At 51.8% G+C, this 14914-nt stretch overlaps 1 pseudogene; it reads left to right on the top strand.

The window, feature by feature from the left end:
- The first annotated feature begins 3068 nt into the window (after nt 1-3068).
- On the top strand, nt 3069-13579 carry LOC119282445 (annotated as a pseudogene).
- The last annotated feature ends 1335 nt before the right edge of the window (nt 13580-14914 follow it).

The raw sequence follows: 14914 nt of genomic DNA on the forward strand, positions 1-14914 counted from the left end.
CCTGCTCATCAGTCTCCTCATCATCCATGTCTTCATCGTCGTTGTCATCTTCATCCTTGTCGCGGCCGCGAGAAGGTCTGTCTCCTTGCCGCTGCTTGGCCTTGCCGCGGCGTCCTCCTCGGCCGGGACGTTTCTTGCCGGATCCCCCAACACCTTCCTGGGCCTTCTCCTTGTCGCGCCGCTCGTATTCAGCTTTCTGTTGCTCAACAAGCTGCTCGACTTTCTTACAGTTCTGGAGATCATGTCCCTTGGCGCGGTGGATCTTGCAATACTGCTTGTTGGTGCCGTCCTGCTTGTCGGCGACCGCCACCTCCACAGCAACCTCCTTGCCGGAGTCACCAGCTTTGGCTTCCTTGGCGCCACCACCGTTGCCGGACTGCTCAACAACTAGCACCTCTTTGCCTTTCCTCCTTCTGTTGTTCCGCCGCCGGTTTTTCCTTGCCGAGGCAGCATCTTTACTGTCAGATCCTCCCGCTCCTACATTCTCTCCGGGGAGTCTCCTCCCTTCCTCAGCACGTGCACACTTGTCGGCCAGTGCATATAACTCACTGACGTCCCTGATCTTGCACATCGCCATTTCCTCCCGCATCCTGCAGTTTCGCACGTTCTGATGGAACACGCTGATCACCGCGGCAGGGTGGACGTCTGGGATGTTGTGCTGCACACTGCTGAATCTCTGAATGTACTTGCGCAGGGGCTCTCCTTCCTTCTGGGCGAGCAGATGAAGATCACTCTCCTGGCCATGAGGCTTGTGTCCGCCTGTGAAGGCGCCGACAAACTGATGGCACAGATCAGCCCAAGAGGATATGAAGTTGTCCGGCAAGTGCATGAGCCAGGATCTGACATTGGGCTTGAGCACCAGCGGGAAGTAGTTGGCAAGGATCTTGTCATCCCGTCCCCCGGCAGCCTGCGCCGCAATGGTGTAGATGCTGAGGAACTCCGACGGATGCGTCTTGCCGTCGTACTTCTCCGGTACGTCTGGCTTGAAGTTCTTCGTGCTGGGCCACTGGACTTGCCGCAGCTCACGAGTGAATGCAGGGCAACCTACCGCGTACGGCAGATCGCCTGGTTCCCCTGGCGCATGCATGTCAACAGAGGGCCCAGCGTGCTTGTCGGATTGACGTCGCGCTTCTCTTCGGCGCTCGATGCGGGTTCGAGCGTCTTCTTGTTATCGATCATGAAGAACTTGGCGTTGATCGCGACGAGCTCGTGGATCCGAAGATGCGGTGGAGTCGCTGTCGAGGTGGATCCGGCGAGTCGGCGATCTTGGCCTTCGGGGTGGTGATTGCATGGTAGTTGCACCTCCACCCGTTTCGTCGCCACCGGCTCGCGCCCGGCGACCCTGCCGCGGCGGCGACGCGCTCGGCCTCCGTGGAGTGTCACCGTTGGCATAGCCGATGAGACTCTGAATGGTGGCCCTCCATTCGTCGATCTTGTCCGACGTCTGAGGGTAATCTAGGAGAAGTTGAGCTCACGCCAAAGCTTCTGCTGGAGTGGTGGGTGGCAGTGGTGGACGGTGCGAGGAGCGGGACGTGCTCGGACTTCTAACTATGTTAGAAGGAGCAGTATCCCGTCCAGGCGACCGTGCCCCGCTCGTGCCAGCATGCTGGCGTGCATGCTGGTCTTGAGCGCCCCGAGATCCACCAGCTTGGTCTTGGCCTATCATGCGTATGGCACTGCAAGAGCCATGACGCTATTGGTCTTGCGCCTCCTGAGAGTGGCGTGGAACATGTACAGTCACCGAGGTTTGTGCAGCCTTGTTCTTGGACCTGGCGGCATCATGAGCTTCCTCGTCGACGTCGCCGAGGTTTGTGCAGCCTTGTTCTTGGACCTGGCGGCATCATGAGCTTCCTCGTCGACGTCCATTCTTCCGCCGGCGTCCATTCCACCACCCGTTTGCTCCAACGGTGGCGGAAGTGACGTGGACGGAGCGGCTGCCGCCGAAGTCTTCTTCTTCGGTGGCATGTTGATGAAGGGAATGAAGATCTAGCTCGTGTGAACGCCGGATCAGGTTCACACAATCTCGATGCTCCCTACCTGGCGCGCCAAAGATGTCGGGGAAACTGATCCACGAACACCTATGGGGCCGGCGGACTGGGCCCCTTTCGGTTCGGCGGGGGGCGGAGACCGCACGAAGAGCAGATCGAGGCGAAGCACACGAGTAGTTTACCCAGCTTCGGAGCTCTCCGGAGAGATAACACTCCTACTGCTGCTTGTCTGGTTCTATTATGTTCTTACTCGCGAGAGCTAAGTGTTTTCTGGGTTACGAATGGATCCAACCGAACCCCCTCTACGTTGCGCATGGGCCTCCTTTTATACGCTAAAGGGGTCACCGACAGGTGGCAACGCAGAGAAGGGTACAAATGTAAAAAGTGAGGTGGTTGGTACAGTTACTTGTATAGTGCACCCTACCTAACCCTGACGGCAGGGGACAAGGGCATTAAATGCCCGTCTGAGTCGCCCAAACAGTGCAGAAAAGGATCGTTAGGGGCGCCACCGTTCGCCACGACGGCGATCTTGTCAGCTTCGCATGCCACTGCGCACCGCTGGCTGCACAGCCTCCCGCCACGTGCGCCTGGAGAGGCCCCCAGAGCGACACGTTGGAGGATGCGCTGGAGCGTGGGCACAGAGTGGCCGCCTGCCGCGGCAAGCGCCTTGCCGCTGCTGTTATCTTGTCGGGTCCGGAGGCTTGTCGCTCACCGGGCCTCGAGGTACCTTGGTTGGTCTTCCCGGCAAGCTCCTCTTGTCGGGGCCTTGTTGCCTTGTTGCCTTGCCGGAGCGCGTGGCGCGTCGCGGCAAGTTCCTTGGAGTGCCTCGGTTGGCCTTCTCGGCAAGCTCCTCTTGCCGGGGCCTTGTCTCCTGAGCTTAAATACTTTGTTCTTGAATGGCTCCAAGGGAACCACGGAAGATCTTGGCGTTCGCCCGGCAAGCCTTGCCGCGGGGTGCTGCAACTGCCCGTGCACAAGTTCGGGGTACTAGGGTACCCCTATTCTAGTACACCGACAGATCTTTATGTATGAACTTTATGTATTGTATTAATTTGGTGTTTTCGGTGCTGTGTATTGAAGATGAGCCGGCAATGGATGTACGATGACCGATGTTGTCTCGTGTTCATTAATGGCGTGCGTACTTTTCTGCGTGCGGCTGAGGCAAACAAGTGGGCGGATGGTTTTATGCCTTGTCCATGTGCTGGCTGTAAGAATGGTCACAATTACTCTATGTCAAGAACCATTCACGTCCACATGTTTGAGTCCGGTTTCATGCCCCACTATAATGTTTGGACCAAGCATGGAGAAAGAGGGGTTATGATGGAAGACAATGAAGAAGAAGAGGATGATGACAGCTATCCTGGCCATGGGTTCCCTGAATACGATGATACAGCAATGAGGGAAGAAGCTGAGCCGGTAATGCGGGAAGAAGCTGAGCCGGCAATGCGGGAAGAAGCTGAAGAAGAGGCATCAGATGAGCCCATTGATGATCTAGGTCGGGCCATTGCCGATGCAAAGAGAAACTGCGCAAGTGATTTGGAGAAGAAGAAGTTGTAGCGCATGTTAGAGGATCACAAAAAATTGTTGTACCCGAATTGCATAGGTGACAAGAAAAAGCTGGGCACCACACTGGAATTGCTACAATGGAAGGCAGAGAATGGTGTATCTGACAAGGGATTTGGAAAGTTGTTGGTAATGATAAAGAATATGCTTCCAAAGGATAACGAATTGCCCGAGAGTACATACGAAGCAAAGAAGGTTGTCTGCCCTCTAGGGTTAGAGGTGCAGAAGATACATGCATGCCCTAATGATTGCATCCTCTACCGCGGTGAGTACGAGGATTTGAACGCTTGCCCAGTATGTGGTGCATTGCGCTATAAGATCAGCCGCGATGACCCTGGTGATGTCGAGGGAGAGCGCCCCAGGAAGAAGATTCCTGCCAAGGTGATGTGGTATGCTCCTATAATACCACGGTTGAAACGTTTGTTCCAAAACAAAGAGCATGCCAAGGCGATGCGATGGCACAGAGAAGACCGTAAGAAAGACGGAAAGTTGAGAGTACCCGCTGACGGGTCGCAGTGGAGAAAAATTGAAAGAAAGTACAGGAAGGAGTTTGCAGATGACACAAGGAACGTATGGTTTGGTCTAAGCGCAGATGACATTAATCCTTTTGGGGAGCAGAGCAGCAACCATAGCACCTGGCCTATGACTCTATGTTTGTATAACCTTCCTCCTTGGTTGTGCATGAAGCGGAAGTTCATTATGATGCCAGTGCTCATCCAAGGCCCTAAGCAACCCGGCAACAACATTGATGTGTACCTAAGGCCATTAGTTGAAGAACTCTTACAACTGTGGAATGGAACAGGTGAACGTGCGTGGGATGAGCACATGGGGGAAGTATTTGACCTAAAGGCATTGTTGTTCGTGACCATCAATGATTGGCCTGCTCTCAGTAACCTTTCAGGACAGACAAACAAGGGATACCGCGCATGCACGCACTGTTTGGACGATACCGATAGTATATATTTGGCTAATTGTAAGAAGAATGTGTACCTGGGACATCGTCGATTTCTTCTGAGCAGGCATCTCGTAAGAAAGAAAGGCAAGCATTTCAAAGGTGAGGCGGATCACCGGACGAAGCCTCGCTGTCGGTGTCAAAACCGGCGGATCTCGGGTAGGGGGTCCCGAACTGTGCGTCTAGGCCGGATGGTAACAGGAGGCAGGGGACACAATGTTTTACCCAGGTTCGGGCCCTCTTGATGGAGGTAAAACCCTACGTCCTGCTTGATTAATATTGATGATATGGGTAGTACAAGAGTAGATCTACCACGAGATCAGAGAGGCTAAACCCTAGAAGCTAGCCTATGGTATGATTGTTGTTTGTCCTACGGACTAAAACCCTCCGGTTTATATAGACACCGGAGAGATCTAGGGTTACACAGAGTCGGTTACAATGGTAGGAGATCTACATATCCATATCGCCAAGCTTGCCTTCCACGCCAAGGAAAGTCCCTTCCGGACACGGGACGAAGTCTTCAATCTTGTATCTTCATAGTCCAGGAGTCTGGCCGAAGGTATAGTCCGGCTATCCGGACACCCCCTAATCCAGGACTCCCTCAGTAGCCCCTGAACCAGGCTTCAATGACGACGAGTCTGGCGCGCAGATTGTCTTCGGCATTGCAAGGCAGGTTCCTCCTCCAAGTACTTCATAGAAGGTTTTGAACACAAAGGTAGTGTCCGGCTCTGCAAAATAAGTTTCCACATATTGCCATAGAGAGAATAATATTTACACAAATCTAATCTGCTGACGTATTCCGTAGCGTGACATCACACTATGGCCAAGTCTTTATTCGAATCATTTTACTGTCCCACCTCAATGCGTTTAGCGAGGCGGTTTCCTTGGCACATCTTGTTAAAGCAGAGATCGTGTCCCCTTATTCCGAGATTCTCATCAATACGGGCGTGGGTAACCCAGTCGTACCCGTTGGTATGTTTTCTCGATCAAAGGCGAGTCCCAAACGGTCACGGGGAGGGCCCTTGGTATTCAACCTCTTATAAAGAGACCAAGGCCTTACTCCTTTCTTTCAATCTCAAACGAGTTCGCCCTTCGCCTCGAGTTCCAACACTCAAGGCTCCAGATTTCAGGCGCTTCGGACCTTCGACAATGTCCGGTTCCGACCTTCGAGGCCGATGGATGCCCTCCTCCGTCACGGAGGAGGACGTGCTGAACTTGAGAGACCCCAGGTTCTTGACCGGCGAAATCTGGCATAGGCTGCCTGCTCAAGGGCAGGTCATTCCCACTCCCAAGCCTGGTGAGAGTGTGGTGTTCATGTCTCACTTCCTTCGGGGGCTAGGCTTCCCGACGGATCCCTTCGTGAGGGGGCTCATGTATTATTATGGGCTGGAATTTCACAACTTAGCCCCGGAGTCCATCCTCCATATTTCCTCATTCATCATCGTGTGTGAAGCCTTCCTCCGTATCACTCCTCACTTTGGACTATGCCTCAAGATCTTCAAAGTAGAGCCGAAGATGATCGAGGGACGGCACGCGGAGTGTGGAGGTGCTTTTATAAGCAAGAATGTTGGTGCTCCATGGCCCGAGGGCTCTTTTCAAGAGGAGTCCAGCTTATGGCAACGAGAGTGGTTTTATATTACCGCTCCCAGGGCCCCCAAGTGGGTGGCGCCACCTGCCTTTCACCCGGGTCCCCCACCACAGCTAGCGTCATGGGTTAATAAAGGACTGGACTGGGGGCCGTCCAAGGACGTGCCCTTGTTGCAGGGCCGCATTCAAGATCTCCTAGAAAGAGATATCAGTCTGGTCGCGGTGACACAGGTTATGCTGATTCGCCGAGTTCTGCCCTGCAAACGTCGCCCCCTCCGCCTGTGGGAGTTCAATCTGGAGGGACCACGAGCTCTCCAACATTTTATGGGCACGACGCTCGTGGAGATGTACAAATTGTTGTTCGGATCACAAGCAATGTGTCCGGACATGATCGAGGATGCAGGTCTGAGCTACAACCGCCTGGATACTCAAGTAAGTAGCCCCATGCCCGGACTCGCAATCCGCATATTTATCATAAAATTTCCCTTAAAAGAGTTGTCCTTTAAACAGGAGTGGATAGCGAAAGCAAAGCTAATCAGGTGTTGGAGGTTGTGCCTTCGGAGGAAAGCGAGGGAGGGGACAAGGAAGCTGCGGCCTCCTCGAAGGAGGCTGTTTGGAAGGGAGGAATTGAAAATTCCTCTCCTTAGGGGAAGAAGAGGAACGCCTCTGAAGACCTGGAGACCATGGCCTCAAAGCGGGGGAAGAAATCTTCGCTAGAGGGTCCTGTGCTGGGGGATGCTTTGGCCGAATTATGCCCTCAAGGGGATCAGCCCTCCACCGAGCCGTAAGTAGAGAGGAGTTTTTCTTTTTAAGAGATGAGAGAAATCCTTGCTTTATATTTGAGAAAAGTAATCGAAAATTTACCTTGTAGTTCGGACCTTAGCCCTTCTCAGCAGAGCTCGTCTTCGGGGGATCTTCTTCCGGAAATGATGGAGAGCGGAACGCCTCCCCTGCCGTACCGCCTTGCGAGGCGGGCGACCCTGAGGTATCGTCGCAGAGGGTTTCTCCGAATCCGGCAGGGCCGGAAGGTAGTCATATGGCCCCCCAAAGCCCTCCACGTCCGGCCTTCGAGAAGGGCCATCAGACGAGTCCGGCACCGTCTGGTGCATGGTCGGAGGAGCTGAAGGATCTGCTAGGGCGAGCATCTATCTCAGAGGAGCACCGTGCATTGATGGGTACGGTGATTAATAGGATTTCATCCGCGGAGAGCGGATTGCACGAGGCCGTCAGGCGATTACTGATAGGTTTTGAGGTATGCGAAATAATGTACCCTTTTTGGACAGTTGCGCATAAATAAGACGCGCCTTGTGTAGATAGTAGCCCCTGAGACTCTGTGTGTTGTCAAAAGTGACGGCGCGCAGAGGATCATAATCCCAGGTCTAATATGCCGCCTTCATACGTAGGTGGCGAAGTGTCCGGTGGCCAGCCGGACTGATGGATTTGCTGAGCTAAAGCGGCAACTTGACGTGGCAGATGCCGACATCGCGCTTGTCAACAAGCGGCTTGACGAGGCACAAGGTATGTAATTCCTTCGGCGGCACCTGGTAAGAGGAGCTTTATGCCAGTATCTTACTATGTGTGTGCTTGATGCAGATGGTGATGCTGCCATGGAGAATCTTCGGGCGGAACTTGCCCGAGCCAAGGAGCAAGCCAGGAAAAGTGATGCGGCTGCCGGAAAGGCAATTGAAGAGCTGAAAGCCGAACAGGCTGCTCACTGCCGAAGCAAGAAGGAAATGGCCGAGATGGCTGTGAAGCTGAAGAACGTTGTTGACCGTTGCAAGCTTCTTGAAAAAGAAGATTGGGCGGAACAGACGGACCTGAAGAAGTCCGTTGCCGATGCCAAGGATGTTCGCTCTGTGATGAGAGCTATGAAGGAGGAGTTGCGTCAGGCCGGAGAGATCACGGCTGGAAAGCCCTTTATGCTGCGGAGGAAGTTTTGTGATCCTAAACATGCTCTGTTAGACCAGATGTGGAGTACGGCGGACACCTATCTGGATTTAGCAGCGAGTGCCGCAGATGCAGCCGAACACTTCCGAGATCAAGAAGATTGCGAAGTGGAAAAGCTCTTCTGGTCCCAGTTCCACAAACTAGAGCGTCCACTGTCATTAGTTGATCGTTTGGCCGAATGGGCCGAACTAAATAGGTTGTCCGGACTCGCCATGAAGTATGTCATGAGTCATCTGTGGCCAGGGAGGCCAGAGCCGAAAAGTTATTTCAACTTGGTGCAGAAGTTCCTTGGTGCGGTGCCGCATATCAATGCGATGAAGAGGTCAGCGTGCATAGAGGGTGCGCGGATGGCTCTTGCCCATGTCAAGACATACTGGGCGGAAATTGAAGCCACCGTTGTTGTATCCCCAGACTCGGATGGAAGCCAAGCACTATTTTCAGGAAGTTCTGCAAGGCGCTCGTTTAATAGAGACGCAGTGCTCGAAGGATACTATATTCGAATAGCATATATTATTGTAAAACAATATTTTGATAAATTGTAGAAGCTTTTTATACTTGTGCCTGCAAGTATTATGATACCTCCTGTGCGGCCGTTTAACATATATGTATATATAATCTGAAAGATGGCAGTCGTCGGCTTCAGCCCCCACGCACATAATGCGGGGGTGTTCGCAGAAGGCGCATTTTCACACTTGATCCAATGTCTTGGTCCTACAAAGGAGGTGATAGCACAGCGAACTAGGCAATCAGACTATGATGCTTTATCACTTTCACTTATCCATAGGAGTTTGACAGTGAGGCTACTTATATAGCCCCTGGTGGCGCCTGCGCTCGCCCGAACTCGGAGCGCGTATGTGCCTGGCCGGGAAATGGCCCTTCGTTAATGCGGAGGAATCCTAAAGATTCTGGTAAGTCATCGAGTGGTTGACCAGTCTCACGCTATATCATGACAGTCAGTTTTCGGCTTTCTCTACTGAGGTGCTCGCCTGGCCGAACCGGGGCACAATTGCAGTAGTTCTCCTGGTGCCGCCTTAGCCGATAGAGCGGAACGTAAGGCAGCAAAACACAGGAGCCGGGCAAACCCAACATTTGACCAAAGACATGATTCAGAGCTGATGAATATAAGGCCAAACTCGTGACGCCGAACACTCCCTAAGGTATTCGGTCTTTATGAGGGTGGGCGGGATAACACCCTTAGTAATAAGCCCCTAGTGTCCAGGTACGCGCAAAACTCTGACGTGGCCACATGCCAAAATGCCAGCCTCCTCCTTGGTTATACCAAGAAACCAGGGGATGTGTATCAACAAGAGATAGTAAAAAAGGTTTACGCAGGGTCTTAATCTGAAAAGAATCCTTGGAACGGGTCCCTGTTGCACGTCTGCGCCTGTGTCTCCGTTGTGTCGTATCCTGGACGGGCGTAGCACAGTGTTCATCTGTAAAAAGAGAGGAACTTAGTTGAAGAAAGATCGTGCCGGACATAAGTTATACTAAATAAACAAAGTATAAATCGAAATGGGTAAAACTGAGCTTTATTGTCCCTTGTTTTATATGCGCGGAGCCCCTAGTATAGGGGCATACGGCTATTAAGCCTTTATCAATTGTATGTTTGTGCCGGACTCGTCTAGCCGTGTCCGTGGTCTTGACGATCTGTTTAGGTGCCTTGGCTGGCGAAGCCGCTTTATTGTGGGGTTATCAAGGCAGCCGCATTGTCTTCCGCGTGGGGGGAACACTCAATGTTTTCCCTTTAATAAGATGATGCCTCGTGGACCGGGCATCTTAAGCGTGAGAGATGCATAATGCGGTATTGCATTAAAGCGGGCGAAAGCTTCGCGTCCCAGCAGTGCTTAATAGCTACTTGAGAATGGGGCGATGTGGAAAGTTAGCTGTTTGCGACGGAAGTTATCGGGGGAGCCGAACATAACTTCTAGCCGGAGAGAACCCATGCAACAGGCATCGGGGCCTGGCGTTACCCCTTGAAAGGAGGTTTTGCTATGGCAAATTTTTGTTGGGTCTATCCCCATGTTGCGGATTGTGTCCTGGTATAACAGGTTTAGACCACTGCCGCCGTCCATCAGGACATTTATAAAGTGGAGTCCGCCAATTATTGGATCTAATACCAAGGCAGTCCAGCCTGCGTTCCGGATACTTCTAGAGTAATCCTGATGGTCGAAGGTGATCGGTTTTAACAACCATTGGCGAGACTCCTTTGGGATAGGCCGTATGGCGCGTATCTCTGGTGGCGCCGTTCTGTTCGTCACGTGAAGCAAGTTTACTGTTTTGACTTCTTGTGGGAAATCCTTTTGTTTCCTGGTGCTCTGCTTGTGGGGTTCATCGTCGTCCTCACTTGGTGTGTCGAGCCCCTTGTGTTCGGCGTTGAGTTTGCCTGCTAGCTTGAAAACCCAACAATCTTTGTGGGTATGGTTCGCAGGCTTCCCGGGAGTACTATGTATTTGACATATCTTGTCCAAGATTTTGTTTAAGTTGGATAGCTTGTCCCTGTTATCCTTGAGGGGCGGCTTTCTCTGATTCTGCCGCAAGCTTTTGAATCCGGCATTGACCGCCGTGCTCTTTGGGTTGTTTCCCTTATTCCAGCACTGGTCCTTGCTGCGTCGGGGTTTTCTGTTTCCATCCCTAACTTCGGATGTACTTGGGTTGCTGGTGCTACATCTTGCTAACCAGCTGTCCTCTCCTACGCAAAAGCGGGTCATGAGGCTTGTTAATGCGGCCATTGTTCTTGGCTTTTCTTGGCCGAGGTGTCTGGCGAGCCATTCGTCACGAACGTTATGCTTAAAAGCTGCTAGGGCTTCGGCGTCCGGACAGTCGACTATCTGATTCTTTTTAGTAAGAAATCTGTTCCAGAATTTCCGGGCAGACTCTCTGGGCTGTTGAGTTATGTGACTGAGATCGTCTGCATCCAGAGGGCGGACATAGGTCCCTTGAAAATTTGCCCGGAAAGCATCCTCAAGCTCTTCCCAACTTCCAATGGTGTTTTCGGGAAGGCTTTTGAGCCAATGCCGGGCTGGCCCTTTAAGCTTGAGGGGTAAGTATTTTGTGGCGTGGAGGTCATCTCCTCTAGCCATGTGTATGTGGAGAATATAATCCTCGATCCAGACCCCAGGGTATGTTGTTCCGTCGTATGCCTCTATGTTTACGGGCTTGAATCCCGCTGGAAATTCATGGTCCAGCACCTCATCGGTGAAACATAGGGGGTGTGCGGCACCCCTGTATTTGGGTGTGCCGTGATGTTCGGATATTTGTTGTGTTGCATTGCTTACTAGAGCTTGCTTTCTTGGCCCGTAGATAGATCTGGCTGGGCCATCTTTTTGATGCGAATCCTTTGGTGGATCGTGTGCCGGCTTGTGTGCGGCGCCGCTTGCCGCTCCATGCTGGCCATGCGGTCGTCTATCCGACCGGATGGCTTTCTTATTTTTTGACTGCGGAGGCTCTAAGGCCTCCTCGTCAAATTCAGGCAGTAGCTTTCGCTTTGGATAGCTTTTTGTGCGGCGACTGCCGCCATATTTGTCTGCGGTGTTGCGTACTTTGCTCCATCTGATTCTGAGTGCATCTTCCGCAGTTTTGAGCTTCCGCTTCTGCTTTTTCAGGCTATGCGCAGTGGCGACGAGCCTTTTGTGGAGGTTCTTCTGCTCCATGAGCTTATCCGCCGTAAGGTCGTCCGGACTGTTGTTTTCGCCGGGGACGGGGTGTTCGGTTTGTTTATCCAAGTTGCCCTGTTCGGACAGTTTCTCGAAGGCATGTTCGTCGTCTGCCGGCTCATCCTGCTCTATGGCTGGGTCTGTATGGCTGCTGTCTCTATCGAGGCGGGGCTTGGAGCGGCGCTTACGTCGCCACTTTGATTGCTTTTCGAGTGAACGATCCCTCGTTGCATCCCTGTGTTCCTCGTCGTCGCTTCCTTTGGGTGTGTCCACCATGTATACATCATGAGATGAGGTGGCTGTCCAGTGCCTTATAGGCGTTGGTTCATGTTCATCTCCTACATCGTCGTCCATACCGTCGATGTCTTCGGAGTTGAAGTCGAGCACGTCGTTTAAATAATCGACAGTGGCTACGAAGTGGGTGGTGGGTGGGCTTTGAATTTCTTCATCATCCGCATCCCAACCTTGTTGACCATAGTCCGGCCAGGGCCCTCCTGATAAAGAGAGAGACTTTAGTGAATTCAGAATATTGCCGAAGGGCGAGTGCTGAAAGATGTCCGTGGCGGTGAACTCCATGATCGGCGCCCAATCGGGTTCGATCAGTAGGGGCGTAGAGGGCTCGGAGTCTGGAGAGGAGTCCGGCTCCTTGGAGTCACGGGCTTCGCAGAGAATAGGGCTGGTGTTCGGCTCGATCGCTGTAGAGATTGCAACCCCCGAGGCGGTGTCCAACCACCTATCCTCGATTGGCGCAGTTGGCTCCGAATTAAGGGTCGGAGCATACACAGGTGCGGCCTCCAGGGCACTGTTCGGCGGCAGAGCTAGATCATACCCATCGTGACAGTGTGGCGCGCTCGGCTGTGGCTCGAATCCGTCGAAGATCAAGTCTCCGCGGATGTCGGTCGTGTAGTTCAAACTTCCAAATCTGACCTGATGTCCAGGGGCATAGCTTTCGATCTGCTCCAGATGACCAAGCGAATTGGCCCGCAGTGCAAAGCCGCCGAATACGAAGATCTGTTCAGGGAGAAAAGTCTCACCCTGGATTGCATCGTTGTTGATGATTGGAGAAGCCATCGGGCCTAAAAGTGACGACATAGAGGAACTCTCAATGAAAGCACCAATGTCGGTGTCAAAACCGGCGGATCTCGGGTAGGGGGTCCCGAACTGTGCGTCTAGGCCGGATGGTAACAGGAGGTAGGGGACACGATGTTTTACCCAGGTTCGGGCCCTCTTGATGGAGGTAAAACCCTACGTCCTGCTTGATTAATATTGATGATATGGGTAGTACAAGAGTAGATCTACCACGAGATCAGAGAGGCTAAACCCTAGAAGCTAGCCTATGGTATGATTGTTGTTCACCCTACGGACTAAAACCCTCCGGTTTATATAGACACCGGAGAGAGCTAGGGTTACACAGAGTCGGTTACAATGGTAGGAGATCTATATATCCGTATCGCCAAGCTTGCCTTCCACGCCAAGGAAAGTCCCTTCCGGACACGGGACGAAGTCTTCAATCTTGTATCTTCATAGTCCAGGAGTCCGGCCGAAGGTATAGTCCGGCTATCCGGACACCCCCTAATCCAGGACTCCCTCACTCGCCACCATACTGGTGCTGATGTACATGATATGGTCGAGGATTTGAAGGTGGTCTTTGGAAAGGGTCCTGGTGGACAGCCTGTTCCGAATGACGCTGATGGACACGCACCCATGTGGAAGAAGAAATCTATATTTTGGGACCTGCCCTATTGGAAAGACCTAGAGGTCCGCTCCGCAATCGACGTGATGCACGTGACGAAGAATCTTTGTGTGACCCTTCTTGGCTTCTTGGGCGTGTATGGGAAGAGAAAAGATAAGCACGGGAGGACCAGCAACGTATGCATGGAAAAGACGGCATACATCAGGGTCATGCAAGCTACGCTCTTACCAAAGAAGAGAAGGAAATCTTCTTTGAATGCCTGCTCAGTATTAAGGTACCGTCTAGCTTCTCGTCGAATATAAAGGGAATAATAAACATGGTAGAGAAAAAGTTCTAGAACCTAAAGTCTCATGACTGCCACGTGATTATGACGCAACTGCTTCCGGTTGCATTGAGGGGGCTTCTACCGGAAAACGTTCGATTAGCCATTGTGAAGCTATGTGCATTCCTCAATGCAATCTCTCAGAAGGTAATCGATCCAGAAATCATACCAATGTTAGAGAATGATTTGGTGCAATGTCTTGTCAGTTTCGAGTTGGTGTTCCCACCATCCTTCTTCAACATCATGACGCACGTCCTAGTTCACCTATGTGAAGAGATTAACGTTTTGGGTCCTGTATTTCTACACAATACGTTCCCCTTTGAGAGCTTCATGGGAGTCTTAAAGAAATATGTTCATAACCATGCTAGGCCAGAAGGAAGCATCTCCAAGGGCCATGAAAATGAGGAGGTCATTGAGTTTTGTATTGACTTTATTCCTGACCTTAAGCCGATTGGTGTTCCTGAATCGCGACATAAGGGCAGACTGGATGGAAAAGGCACGCTAGGAGGGGAACAAATAATATGTATGGACGGACATTCTCTCACTGAAGCACACTACACAGTTCTACAGAATTCCGCCTTGGTGGCTCCGTATATGGATGAACACAATAATTTGCTACGCTCCAAACACCTGGAGCGGTCTGATGACTGGATTACACGTGAACAAACCAGGAGTTTTGCCAGCTGGTTGCAGACATGTACCATGCATGACGCCTCTATTGAAGATGACATGTACTTGCTGTCCCAGTTACCATCTTCGAATATAATGACTTTCAAAGGGTACGAGATAAATGGTAATACATTTTACACGATCGCCCAAGATAAGAAGAGCACCAACCAAAACAGTGGTATCCGCTTTGATGCAGAAACCAAGATGGGAAAGGAAACATATTATGGTTATATACAGGACATATGGGAACTTGACTATGGACGTGGTTTGAAGGTCCCTTTGTTTCGATGCAAATGGGTCAATATGACACAAGGCGGGGTAACGGAAGAGCCGCAGTATGGAATGACAATAGTGGATCTCAACAATCTTGCGTATGCAGACGAACCATTCGTCCTAGCCAATGATATGGCACAGGTTTTCTATGTGAAGGACATGTCTACCAAGCCGAGAAAAAGAAAAGATAAGGAAGCGAATGCATCGTACGATGAGCCAAAGTGGCACATAGTTATTTTTGGGAAGAGAAACATCGTGGGAGTGGAT

The sequence above is a fragment of the Triticum dicoccoides genome, chromosome 1A, assembly GCF_002162155.2.
Source record: "Triticum dicoccoides isolate Atlit2015 ecotype Zavitan chromosome 1A, WEW_v2.0, whole genome shotgun sequence".
NCBI classification, from domain to species: domain Eukaryota; kingdom Viridiplantae; phylum Streptophyta; class Magnoliopsida; order Poales; family Poaceae; genus Triticum; species Triticum dicoccoides.